The sequence below is a fragment of the Solea senegalensis genome, linkage group LG3, assembly GCF_019176455.1.
Source record: "Solea senegalensis isolate Sse05_10M linkage group LG3, IFAPA_SoseM_1, whole genome shotgun sequence".
Classification (NCBI taxonomy): domain Eukaryota; kingdom Metazoa; phylum Chordata; class Actinopteri; order Pleuronectiformes; family Soleidae; genus Solea; species Solea senegalensis.
The window spans coordinates 24274874-24289621 of NC_058023.1; the positions used below are offsets into that span (position 1 = coordinate 24274874).

General features: G+C 39.9%; 1 long non-coding RNA gene across 1 annotated transcript in view; it reads left to right on the forward strand.

Annotated features, from left to right (window-relative positions):
- Nucleotides 1-4124: 4124 nt before the first annotated feature.
- The window catches only part of LOC122766117, a 70137-nt gene continuing 59513 nt past the window's right edge, over nt 4125-14748 (forward strand). Inside the window, exons 1-2 of the long non-coding RNA XR_006360038.1 lie at nt 4125-4185; nt 8723-8826. This is a non-coding gene — a long non-coding RNA (uncharacterized LOC122766117). The remainder of the gene's footprint in view (nt 4186-8722; nt 8827-14748) is intronic.

A 14748-nucleotide genomic window follows, 5' to 3' on the forward strand; every position in this document is an offset into this window, starting at 1 on the left:
CTGCCAGTGTATCACCACCCAACCAACACATGCCTCTGTGCTGCTGTCATCTCACACACAGGGTAATCGCTGCGCCCTGTATCCACTGCAACCGATGTGATGCTTCTCTGACATACCTTTCTGTTGCCATCATTACACCACACTTAGCGCTTCACCCTTTGTAGTCACCGCCAAATTTCTTATTTCAACATGAGATCTATTTTCATACCTTGAAAAGATACAGTACATTCCATTAAAAGAAAAAAACAACAAAAAAAAAACCAGCATGGCGTCTTTGTGTGTTTTTGTCCTCCATCTTCCTACACAGATATATGTCAGAACCCTGTGGTTTAGTGGGGGTCAATGAAATGACCTGATTAACTAGCTGCTGCTCTGTCGTGGTTCCAGCCTTACATGCTTTAAAACCACTGAACCTTTCACCCCCTAGTTTCCTGGTCTAAAAGTAGAGGCTGTGTGGAGAATTGGGTTTCACTGCCAGTTGTTGCCGCTCAGATAAACTGTCAGTATGTAATGTCAAAAGCACACGTGGCCCTGGCCACCAGACTGTCTAAAGCCAAGCTAATTCAATTAAATGTGGGGTGCATGAGGGCATCCGTTTTGACTCATGAAGGGGTCACTGTTGCTGGAGAGGAACATGCTAAAAGAAGCTCCCTCCCCCTTTGGATATTACAGTCTGAGCCACAGTCACCTCCTAAACCTCCCTCTCCTCTGTTCTGTACTTCAGGGACATTAAAAAAAAACCCAGCAACACTAATGTTATAAGGATCCATATTGAAAACACATTTACTTTTTAGATATTTGACAAATGCTCTTCACTGAAAAATGTCCTTGAATGAAACTGCTAATCAGAGACCTTTGCCAAATAGCTGCCACATGTGGCAACTGCGCGATAAAAGTCTAATGTAATAGCACACACACTGAAAGCAGTCATATCTGCAGCAAAAGTCTATTTAGGGTTAGCAAACATAGGCTGCTGGTAATAGCAGGCCAAATGAGGCTGTAGCACCACCACCACCATTATGTTGCAACAGAAAAATTCAATCACACTTTTACTTGAGACCAGAAATCTACAACTGACCATAGGCTTAAAAGGATAGTTCATGTCCTGAGACGTGGCTACTCGCCCCCCGAAAACATGGGTGCCAGTGGGGACACGGGGAAACACAAAATGTCCAAAGTGCTTTACACAGACATGAGGACAAATACAAAAGTAAAAACAATGACGGACAGTAAAAGCCAGCATCTCAAACTGAGTTATAAGGCAACGAAAAAAATGTGTTTTAAAAGGAGGACTTAAAAACACGGTTTCAGAGCAGCCACTGGAAATGTGTGGCCACCTATAAGCTTAGGGACGACTAACACTGACTGATCTGCCAACCTGAGAGAACGTGAGGGAGTGTATTTGCTGAAGCAGGTCGGATACTTCGGGGCAAGAATGAAGTAATAAAAATCTATGCACTCTCAAATCCATAATATCACAAAAGTACAAAACATACTCACTCTTTCTGGGTGGAAACTGACGTTTGTGCATTGAGGAAATCAGTGATTTTACTTCACAGCACATGGGAGTTGTTGATACACTGCCCTCTTCATCTGTTAGTTGAAATGTTATTTTGTAATGTTTAGATTGAACTAAATGACACAAACTTGGCAAACAAGGCAGCAATAGACCTGCAAGCTAAAAATGTTGATTTTCCCTATATGGACTTTGGTGCAAGAGCATTTAAACCTTATTTTCCAATTGGAGAAGGCTATCTGACGGCAATATAAACATATTCATACGCTATCATAGACTATCACTTACAAGATATGAACTTGTTGATCTATTTAAAATATGGGCTTCACACCTTAACAGACCAGAGAAATACCTGCGTGGTCGGTTTGTATTTGATTTGCTCAACAGAGGATAAAAAGATCAGTGACGATGTGGTAAAGTTACAGTCTTTCCTGTTGTTGACCTCCATTAACCACCACGGCATGTCCCTTTGAACCAGCCGCAGCAGCTGCCTTTCCAACATTGCATAAGAAGCCTCTGTAGCTCCTTATCGGCATGTAGCTTGACCGCCAACTTATTCCTCACCATTGCTGTGTCCCTTTGATCTGCAGGAAGACATAAAAACATGTGAGAATGAGGGACATGTGACTGCGAGTGATCAGTGCAGCTTCTAAACTAGTTGTACTGGGTCTCCCCTGAAAGGGAAAAAAAAATAGACATTTGAAAAGAAAATAGTTTTGACTTTTATTTTGGACAGTTTTCAGTTGCATTATTGCACATTTGATGCTGTAATATTATATTTTCCAGCAGCAGGATGTATGTTATGTGTGAGAGGGAGTCGTTGTGCCCCAGTTTGGAGTTTCTAATAGTGGGGCTCTGTGGCACAGAGGAATATGATGCACTGATTGGTTTTGGTCTTTTTATTAGATTTGATAAAATCCAATAAAGATATTGCTGAAATGATGGTGCCAGCCTGCTTTGTCACATATTTTTATATATATATATATACTCTGGGGCTGCAGCAGGCAACACTGATGAGAGTATGCTGATAGACAAGTCCTCATCCTCCATACCTCTGAGCATATGCACAGTGGTTACATAAACTCACCAAGTTGTTTTCTTTTTTTTGTTAGCGATGGGGCACACAGCCGCTGTCTGTTTTTCTTGATATCCATCGTTTCATGTCTTGTAAATGAATTCTTCAGACATTCTCTCAGAACTTGACTCCGGTCTGCGAGAGGAGAACTGAGAGAGTTCATGTGTCTTGGATCTTAACCTGACCAGTGGTATGTATGGCATGATGTTACAATGCCAAACAGCACATGAAAGTTGACATGTCTGCTAATTTTATAGGACTGCACTGGTATGTTTGTAAATGCCAGGATATCCCATTTCCTTCTAAGGATCAGTAGTATCTGATCAGGGTGAATGGCATGAGCACTGCAGCACCAGAGGCTTTTATGGTCTTATAGATTCTTTAATATCTACGATATAGCACATAAAATATGGTAAATTATCCCACCATTAGACAGCCTTTTTCCAGTTGAAAATTAACAACCCACTACTCACACCAAGGTCCATTGAGAAAATCAGCAGTTTTACATCACGGCACAAGAGTTGTTGATCCGCTGCTGCTGCATCCATCAGTAAAATTAAATATGTTATTTTGTGACTTCCATTATTTGGTCCACTGTGTTTGTTTTAAAGTGCTTTACAAATAAAGTTGGATTGGATCATTTCAAAATATAAGTGCTTGTTTTAATATGGAACAATATTCACAATAAAAATATCAAAAATATTTATGATGCAAAATTAATCTATTCATTAAAAAAAATATAAATACAGAAAGGACTTGTTACAACTTGATATTGTTTGGAGGGCCACATAAAATCGATTGGAGGGCCACATGTGCCCCCCGGGCCGCAACTTTGAGACCACTTAACCAATTAACTTCTGCATGTTTTTGGACTGTGGGAGGAAACTGGAGAACTCAGAGAAAACCCGTGCAGAAAGGCCCTAAAAAAATAAACAACAACAATCACTTTAAGTTGTTGCTAACACATCCAGGGCTGCTTGCTAACGTGTTCAGCATTAGCCCATGTAGCTACATGTTCAGCTGTTATATGGGTTCGGCTGGCTCTCTCAGCAGCAAATGCACAGGTGTATATAATCAAATTAACGATGGCCCAGTTCCACTTAGCTTCCTCTGTGTCAGTGTACATGCCTGTTCACTGTTACACTGTCCTGACTTCCATGAAATGAACACAGCCATCATTAATGTGATCAGTCACACCTGTGCATTTCCTGCTAACACATGCTAAAATGGCTGCTGTGCAAAGGGTCTATTAACTCCTAATATATGCTACTGTGTCTGTGTCTGTGTGTGTGTGTGTGTGTGTGAATTGTAGGCAAGGATATGGGGGCTGGCCCAACTCGTTACCCAGCTAATGCAGTACACCTGTGTCAAGCCTACAGAGCAAAATATCTGGTTGTGCTGCACCAAGGTGGTTCTGAGAGGGGGGGGATTTAGAGCTTAGCATGCCATTAAACTTGTAAATTAAGCTACAAACTGTCCACAGAAAATAAAAGAACTATAACCAAATAAGCCAGAAGAGGCCAAGCAGCCTGACAGGAGCCACCCTCTTCAAAGAAGACGTCATATTGTGTGGAAGACACAAGAGTTCATACAGGTGAGTCTTTCTCATTAGAGTCTTTTCACTTCTTGTCTTTATGCAAATGTAAGCGAGGAGCAGCTTTTCACCACAAAAGGTGTATTTTGGAATATTCATTCACTTGCTCATTGTTAAGTGAATGTAAAGTTTTATGTACCATTTTGACCATGTTCTTTATTTGTCAAATATAATTGAACAGAAATCCGAAATACCTTACTCAATGTCTCTAAAGACATTTTTCACATCAGACGTATCACATACAGGCCTTTTTTCTTTTTCTTTTTCTTTCCGATGGCAGCTTTTCCAGACACATGGAGCTGAGCTTTGTATCCCAAATGTTTTATGTGGGAACCCACTTTATAAAGATGACAAACTATTGCATGACTAGAACAAATTCTGTGCACTGAAATGCACACACATTAACTGGCCTTTGACATTTTTAATCAATGTTTCTGCTCAGTAATATCAATTTACACTAATGTTTGCAAGCTAGTAAGTCAGGGTAATGTCAGTGTGTTGAAGCATTGTTTGTATTTTCTGCTTATTGTGACAACTGTTATCTATTTGTTGACTATAGGATGTTACATTTGTTATTGATAATGTAGCTCTATGACTACATAAGCCAGCCTCTCTCCATGCATTCTGCTAGTTGGTGGAACATATATTTGTCACCAGGTGCAGTGTGTGACTTTTTCTTTCTGGTGTTTTAAGAACAGAAGAGATGTAGCAGCATTTGTATACTGTGTCTTTCATCTGAAAACAGACTCTGTCAAGCAATACTATCAGACCTGACTGAGACAGTGTTTGTGTGTTTACGCCAGCAGTACAGGGGTAAGAAGTTGTTGTTGTTTTTTTGAGCAGTGTATATATATATTCACTTTCTGGTTTTCAATAAGCAGTCCAAGATGTTCCACAGTTGGGAGTGTGTCTATGTTTCCACAACCCTAACCCATCCCATAGCCCTATGTTCCCACATTTCTACCCCTGCCACTCATTCCCACTGTGAGTGAGTGAGCTTCCAAACTCTCTAGAGCTCAACACTGCTACTCCAACATGGGGTTTCTGTGGAGTGACAAACCCTCATACTGAATTTAAACTCACCTCCATAAGTTAATGCATTTTAGACACAATGCACATTTAACTTTCTATAATTCTTTAATGAACAGTACACATTCAAAGAATCTAAATAAGTAACAAGTTTCACTATGTATGCATTTTTTTGTGCAATCTGCAAGTACATGCGAAATGTACTATAAGTAGTCACAAAAAGGATGTGTCAAAATGATGCCAGGGAACAGCACAAGCTCGGGAAACTCTAAACAGCTTCCACAACACAGTGGCTGACGACACTCCAGTATGACTCAATATTTCTATTGCCATCATTATGCTGTCCCTTCAGTTGGACCAGTGTGGACTCTAAGATCCTCCACTTGTGTTGCCGTCGTGGGGGTGCATCGTCTCTCTCTGCCAGCATGATGCTTTCTCCAGTCAGTGTCTGGCAGTCTTTCAGGTAATGGATGAATAGCCACAAAGAGGGATGCTCCATGTTCTGTGAAAAAAAAAAAAAATCCTTAGAAATGTGGGAACATAGGGCTGACCCCTTACAGTCGGTGTCTGCAGAGGTTACCAAGAGTATTTGTTAAGGAATTATAGAATTAAGTGGAGACTGTAAATGGAGGGATGAAGCAGTGATCTGACGTTTTCCCCTTGCGATCCTGAAACACCCTTGTCTTTATGAAACCAAAACCTTAACATTTTAATGTCCTGCGGATGAAACACAACTGTTTTTCTGTACATCCTGCTCACTGCATCTGGTGATATGCTCGCATGAGTTCAGTAAGCACACTGTACATGGGAGCATATGGTCAACCGTATATGCATTGTCGCAATTGTGTGAACACTCATGGCAACGCTTGCCATGGCAAGCATTATTTGATGGTCTGCTCTTGTTGCTTTTTGTGGTCTCCATTTTAGAAAACCTTTCATGAGGCGCGCACACACGTGTTGACTGGCATGTAAAAGCCATAACCATCATCATGATGGTCATTACTCAGATTACAGGGAGTCGGCTGTGCACTCTTATCACGCCACATCTCCATCATAACCGTAATCACAGATCAGTCAGAGACGTGCATGCGGCAGTTCCTCGCCTCACTTTGTTATTCAAAGTGCCTGGAGATGAGATAACAGGTACACAAAGAAAGGCCCATTATTCTGGGACATCTGGCATCAGCCCGACTCCATGGGCTCCATCAGGCGGTGAAAGAGCTCATCAACACTGAGAATGGAAACCAGACTGTTCACACTCTCGCTGTTTAGTTTTCTTCCAAATGTGTGGGCAGGAGATAGATGGGTATAAGATTACTTTATGGAGCTTTATTCAGGCTGCGGTTCAGAATTAACAACAGCTTGATTGTCCCTTTTGTTGAATCAGCAATCAGTTAAAAAACTGGATTACAAAGGACATAAAATGAATCATCAAACTGGTTCTAAATATTCTGCATTATTAAACAATTATACTTGATGTACTTGGCCATTAGCAGGCTGTGCAGTGAGGGTTTGGGACATAAAAGTCTAGGAATATAAAGCCATCTGCTCAGTAATGCATGCACTGTTTTATATATTTTCTCTGTTGATGAACCAAATGTTTTTTGTTTTTTTTGTGTGGACTTTCAGTTATGCAAATATGTCTTGGAGGTAGAGTCACCAGGGTTTACAAGGTCATAATTTGTTCTTTTCCATTTCTCTGCTCTCACTTTGATGTAACAGTTTAGTCATATTATATATATTATATCACCTTTGCACAAATTAGGGTAAATTTTAATGTCGACAATAAATTGATGGCTTTGAAACGATGAACAATAATGCTTGATGTACCAACAGGAAGAATGTTGCTTGCTTTTAGTGTTTTTGTGCTTTCTTTTCTTTTTTTCTTTTTTTTAAATCAACCAACCTTGCCTTCTGCTGCAGCGGGTAGAATAAAGACTCTGATATGGTTTCCCAACCCAGACCATAATACAGATAAAATTAGCCACTTGAAGGTGAAACATTAGTGAGGCATGTAGCAGATAATAAGATAAGATAATGCAGTATTTGTCAGGAGTGGGTGAAGAGTAAACAATACTGAATATTTGACTTGGAGTCTAAATGAATGTCAGTGTTGGGTAATGTACATGTGTTTTCATCTTGTTTTTCTGCTGTCCAAGTAGTAAAAATACAGCTTTTACAAGACCGCAAAATGAAGAAAAAACTGCTAAATAATAGTGAACATTTGCAGTATTTGTGTAAACGGAACTCGTAAAGTTTTATCTCCATATAGAGTGAATATCTGACATTTTTATCCAACTTAAAAATGAATCTGAAATGTGTCCTAACAGTGATGGGTGCCATTAGTGGACTTGCATCAAAAAGACTAAAGGCACTAGTACAGACTAAAGGCACTAGTACAGAGAGCACCATGAGGATATAAGTTTCACTATACATATCAAACCACAGCTGCTATTATTTGTTGACGGTATTATAATTTATTTCACATTAACTGGACAGAAGTTGTCCAGTTAGATTAGCTAAATAAGCGACCTACTAACATAGCCACTCTACCAGTGGCATCAAGTAGTATTATCCATTGCAATGGATAAGTGTAATCACTGTGACAGGCCTGTTTTCATATAATGACTGTTTTGCTACACAAATCTCTTGTGGTAAGTTTACTATTGCACATTAGTAGTACTTTAGTTTATTTCAAACTACAGTTCACTATGTTTGTGTGTGTGTATACATGCACAAAGTCTTACATCTCCCTTTTGACCTCCTCCCTTCCTTTGCACACAACACACACACACACACTGCAGCACCTGTTGCCAGACTACCCAGCAGAAGCAGTGCTGGTCAGCTGGCTCGCCCCCTCTCTGTGATTACAGTGGTAAGTTGGCGATAAGAGCAGAAATGTCACCTTGGTCTCTAGAGCTTTAGAAAACTTTATAAAACCTTGTTACATACACAGACACACACGATGTTCAATGACAATTTATTACTACCCTCCCTTTGAAGCTGTGTGAGCAATTCTCAAGTATGTGCAGAAAAACCTTTGGACAGAATGCGGGCGGGAAATTTTTGTTTTATGTTTTATAACTGGAAAAATATTAAGTAAATACTGTACCAGTGCTGCACCTGCTAAACTTCCAATTGGAGTAGGATACATGTGCTGACATGTTCTTACGCCAGACTCCAAAGTGTATTTCTGACAGCAGTAGTTGTTCTCATTACTCGCTGGCAGCCAACTAACCATTCTGCTGACTAAAATGACAATTATTGTGGACAGATTTGCTTGTCAGTGAGCAGATTAATGACAATGTTGTTTAGTCTGGATCATAGGGTCCTAAAGAAGCATGTGATGGCTGTAAAACGATGCACTAAAAGACAGAGGCTCATGTTACATGTTTCAGACAAACTCCCAATTTGATAAATCGAGGACATGGCAGTGAGAAGCGTTTTTTCTAATTACCAATTACTCCACAAGACAGTTTTGTTTTCACTGCCATCTGTCTGTTTGCAGGATGACTTCAAAGGAAACTCAGCCAAATTCCATGAAATTGTGGACGGGGGTAGGCCATGACCCAAAGAAGAATACTGAGCTGTGGAGTGGATCCAATTGAGGCTGTGAGTACACCCTTTTATATTTGAAGGGTATGGTGTTGTAAGTGTAGGCAGGGATTTTGTAATTTAAATCTTTGTTTTTGTTCCAAAAAAGAAGAAAGCTGCTTTTTCAACTTGGCTCTTTTTGGCTTAGGTATAGAGGTTACTGGGGTTACTGTGGGATTTCAGTTTGCATCATGCAGTTAAGAACATCACACATCTGGAAAAAATATTGCAAAGGAAGTATGGCTCAGTTCCTTGTACAAGCTTGAATCTATCCAAACGATCAGTCACTAAAACACTCTATGCAAGTGTGTTCAGCTGGAAGATAACTGTATTTAAAGTGTCTATTTTTACTCATGCAATAGCTCAAACACATCTTATTTCATTTGTAAAAGTAGGTGTGTGTTTTAGTGCAGTCTTTGGGCTGTTTTGTGAGAAGCATTAGACACTTAACAAACCAGGAAACAAAGATCCCATTCAACCAGGAGACCACAGCACAGTAAATATCCTCCTTCTTTATCAGTGTGAAAGGGCAGGTGGCATAAGCTGCTCACTTCTGAGTGTATATACACCGTCTGATGCTGTCTGTGTGAATGCACACAGACATGTAGACAGAGAAACACCTGCACACACTCTGGTGATATGGTGTCTGCGAGTGATAACAGCAGGGAAGCAGCTGAGTGGACTCGGCTGCCCCCTCATTCTCTTCCAGCCTGGTTAGGTCACTGACAGACAGACAGACAGTGGCAGCAGCTGTGTGTGAGCCAACTGCTGACATTCATGTTTGTATGAAAAGCTCAGTCAGTTCCTCTTTTGCATGAGATCATGTCATTGTTCCACTGGGGTGATCGTCTCCCTGGAGCCAACCAACAGTTAAAATTATGTAAATTGGCTGAAGATGGTGACTATACAGTAGCTGCTCACTTATTTGAACGGTGGTAGAGTTCATTTGCAGTAGTTTTTTTTCCCCTCAAAAAATGTTTACAAATAAGTGACTCATCAGTTACAGTCTGTAATAATTCCACTTCAGTTGGCACATTTACAGGATGTTGAGGGGGTTAGTGTTTGTCTGACAAAAACAGACATTTAAGATGCACATAAACACGAGTATGACAGAAATTCTGCTAAAAATTATAACTTGTACTAATGCACTTGCATAATGTGAATGGGAGTCAAATTGCTGCATGTTTACATTCAACTGGAACCAAATTAGCCTGGATGCTTTGCACATGCTCCACAGTCTCCGCCTACGGGCTTTTAGCCGGTACAACATCGGAAAAAACGTGACAACAACCTGACCAATGCATTTTTGGACTGACCAAGAAGATGACATTTGTCATCTTAAAGAATTACACATTTAAAATGGATGATTGAAAGCTGTGGCATTATAGGTCAATTGTAAAATACCTAATACTGATGAGCTGAGTGGGGCACATCACCCCCTAGTGTAGGGGAGGCTGACACACTTCATTTAATAAATGAATTAGCTGCCAGGGCTTGTGTAATGAGACAAAGACAGTAGCTGAATTAAATGAGGACTTGCATGTTCACAGAAACATGCTGACCTGCCAAAGAAAAGAAAATTTCTGCTTTCACATTTCACCATTGCTGTTTCCCACTCATTGTATTCTCTTCCAGCTCAATTAGTTTGCTGAGTTGTAGTCCGTTCTGCACTGGCATGCACATGAAACTAGTGATGTGTTTCCAGGTGTGTCTCATGTATTGATCTCAGATTTTTTTCTGATGTAGATCGAAAACACTCTTCTGGATTGAGATATGTATGAATGTAACCTATAATGGGGACATAAGGCAGAAACTAAAAAGTATTGAGGGGCAGACACAGGGAAAGCTGAGATGTTGTTTCCTTCACTGTCTGATAAGCTGAATGTGCTTCCTTGCACTTAATGTTTTTGTAGTAGACTAGTCTTTCTATAGCGCATTATAACCCATAAGTAATTTAGCCATTTCCAAAAAGTGTTTTATATCTATTTCTTGACTTTAATTGTGTCAATGGGGGCATAGCAAAGTAAGAATCTCATTGTACAATGCAACACCTCTCGAATACTCATGAATCTAACTATTTAATGCATAAATATAAATGAGGAGAAACAAATCTAAGTGTGTGGAGACTTTCTCTTAGGTTTTAAATACTGCCATCCAATGCTGAGTGTGAATTTTCAGTCCTTGTTTATTTGAAGTGAGGGGCCATTAATCAGTTATTTTATTATTTGTCCTAAAGAGAACCTGTAAGGTAACTTTAGTGTTGACTACAGAGCTGTGTAGTTGTGCTAACATGCTCCATTAACTTGGTTGAATTAAGACAAATCCAAATGGTTCCAGGGAGAAAGATTTGAGAGGATGAGAGGAGAAAGTTGTTTGTGAAGTTTACAGCTTTAAATCAAATCAGTGTTTCTGAACTGGATGGTTTCCATGAAGAACACTGAGCTGTTTGCTAAATTCAGCAAACACCTTTTTTTTGGTAAATGTTGTGAGGTTTTTTAAAAAAAAAATAATTAAAAAAATGGTGACATGTTGCAGTTATGTTGGAATTGTCTGAATGTGTGTTAGCCTTTTCGAGGGACTGTTGAAGGAGGCCTATGTTTTTCAGAGCAGATGGAGGTTTTGTCACTTAACTTGGAATTCACAACTGCTGTAGCAGCAGGTTTCCACTGAGCCAAATAATTCTTACATGAGATGAGTCAGACAGGAATAGTAGATTTGAAGATCTGGTCTTGAGTAGGAGGAGAATGTAAAACAGCTGTACTTGTACACACAATTTCCATGAATGTGTGATGCACAGAAAAATGATTACTACTTAACCAGGTTGATTCACTCTTGCTTTATTTATTGCTGTTTATATCTGCTTGGCTGCTGACTCAGTTTCTAAATCTGAACTTGTGTTCCGTCATTAATGTGTCCTTTCGGCTGCACCGGTTTAGTGACAACATTAGCTGACCTGACATTTGCCAGATCTGTAAGAATGCACAAGCTGTTGTCCATGAAAGGCATTTTCCACTTATTCCTCTCCAGTTACAGCTACATCTTTATTGCCTTTCCAGGCTGCTCTGCGTTTGGTGTATCCTCAGGAAAGATGCAGACATTGTTCATTTTTCTGGAATGTGAATGAGCCATGAAAGAGTGAGTCAGCACCTGAGCCGGTGTAACAGTAGTAAGGTTGTGGCTTTGCACTGCACACAGCGTGTGTGTCTGCATTCAAAATGAGATTCCTTCTTTTGACGTCACAATGTCAAGCAAGAACCCAACACCAGGATACATTTCCCTTTGTCCTCCATATCCACCTCTGTCTTTGGTTTTCCTTATGATGAATTAAGCACTGACCTTTTCATACAAATAAATGTTAGTTGCTACAGCACAGTGTTATGACCCCAGGGTTCCCCTGTGTGTGTGTGTGTGTGTGGGTGGGTGGATCCTGGGAGCTGGTTGACCTTGACCACAGGAGGTTTCAGTATCATCAGTGAACTTCCCTTGAACCACTCACAGACTGCCAGCAGACATCTCATGCTTGTTTTATAGACCAAATGGTTTGTTTAATGTATTACTGGTGGTTGGCTCGACTAAGACGACAAAAAAAAACAAAAAAACTTGAACATCGCACTTATGACTAGCACTTCATAGTTTGTTCTACTTGAAGCTCTTACTTACTTCTACCTCTTATTTGTACCCAAATGTTTAAATGCACTTTTGTAAGTCGCTTTGGATAAAAGCGTCTGCTAAATGACATGTAATGTAATGTTAGTGATGGGCGAGTTCTTCTCGGTGTACTGAATCATTAGAATCAGTTAATTAAAAATTGTTAATTGTTCAATACTTCTTCATGACCAGAACAACAACCACCTATTTGTGGGTTTTGCGAGGGGAGTCTGAAGACAAAGGACTGGGGCAGAAAAGGCTCTGCTGTCGTGTATGTTTTTGCAAAGCTATCAATCAAAAACTGGTCCCACCTTTTAGACAGTTCGTCCAATCATTATGGAGAAGCCAATAGTTCACGCCCGCCCACTGCTCCATTGACTCCCAGAGAAGCTGAGCGTCCATGGAAGTGACATTTTTGCTGCATAATTTACTGCTGTAACTAACAATCATGTTGAGAGAGAAAAAAACGTGTTCATTATGTCCTATAGAACAGTTTCAGTGGTATTAATGAAGACGCTATGGAATACAAAAATCAAGTAAGACGATCCTTTATCCGTGATAAACAGCAGATTCGTAACAAACTAGTGACACATTCTAATCACGTTCTAGCACACATTTTGGAATTGAAATGTAAATACAACTGTTCTGGCCAACTGTCATTATTTCAAAACAAAGTTAACAAAGGAAAAGGCAAATGCTAACAAAAAGGTTGAAAAAAGTGTCTGAACAGCCGTCGGACCCAGCATGTCCCCAAAAGAAAAATAGATAAAATAAACGAAAGCTGATAACAGGACTGCCGGTAACCTTCAACCAACTGAAGTACTATATAAGGTAGTGTAAAGAAAAATCAGTGCCATCGCTAACTAATGAACAAAAACACTCTGAGGAAGGAGGAATAATAGAAGAGAGCCCTCCAGCTTGCTGCCCATTCTCATCTCTTTTCACTCTTTTTCTCCCACTTTTAAACTTTCCTCTCCACAAGGACGCCTTCTCTTTCTCTACTCACAGCGCAGGGATGCAATCACTGAAATGAAGCACAGATGAGTGGGGAGGAAAAACGGTGGGGAGATAGAGAGGTAGAGAGAGACAGAAAAGAGAGAATCTGCAAGCAGCCACACATAACACGACACAGTACATATTTGAAGACATTTTAGAGGCAGCTGAGCCTCTGAGCCTGCTAGTACACTGCGTTCAGTGTACTAGCAGGCTACGTTCGCCGATTTAGTCACAGTACATTCAGTGAACGAATCTCTTTAGTTCACTGCAGCCTCTGCTGCTCGCTTTCTATCCTTCACTTGCTCATGGGTTTGGATGAACAGTAATATGCTGATTCAGTGAGTGTCTTGTGCAGCGAACACAATTTCGTTTCAGTGATAGAGTTTGGTTTGTTCACCGAAGGATTCCTTCAACATTGCTGGTGGTTGATTGGGAGTTGGGTTAGAGTGAGTCTCCTCATCCTTTTCCCCAGACCTGGTCATAACAGTAGTGACTCGCCAAAGTTTATCTTACAGAACTTAAAGACCTTATCTGACATTATCACATACTTGCATATGGGTGTTTCATACTGTACTTTTAATTTTTCTGGAAACTCAGACTTGCTCAAATGCACCTTCCTCTTTCACCTTCCCATCTTCATTCTGTCCTCCATCCTTTTATCGTTCCCTTTCTGTCCTCTAACCTAACACCTATGATTGCTGTCAATCCCCTCTTCTCGCTGTCATCATTTATTTTACCCTCTCTTTCTTTTTCTTCTCTTTTTCTGTTTTTTTTTTTATATATATAGTTTCTTCTTTCCCCCTGCCATTCCATTAATTCTGTCCTTTACTTGATCCTTATCATTTGTTTCTATAAATATATAGATTGGCGTTATTTTATTGACTTCTAACTGGGAATTTCTTGTTACAGTGGCATGGTATCAGGCGCCTAAACTATAGATAAAAAAGGTTGATAAATATAAGAAACTATAAAAGAAAAATATGAAGCCTTTTCCAAATATATATTCCATAATATACAACAGAAAATATATTAAAATAAGTAATATGAAAAACATCCACAGTCATACAGATAACACAGCATAAATACTTCGACAAATGTTGTCATCAGCACAGTGAATATTTACATTTCTCGCTTTCCTGTTTCATGTTCTCATCCCATTTCCCCGTCCGTAACTTTCCTCTTTACTGTATGCTATCTCTTTACTTTCCCTTCTATTCCTCAATTTTTCTTCTTCCCTGGTATCTTATCCCTCCCATCAACCATGTAATTTTCATCCTCTCCTCCTGTATCCTCTCT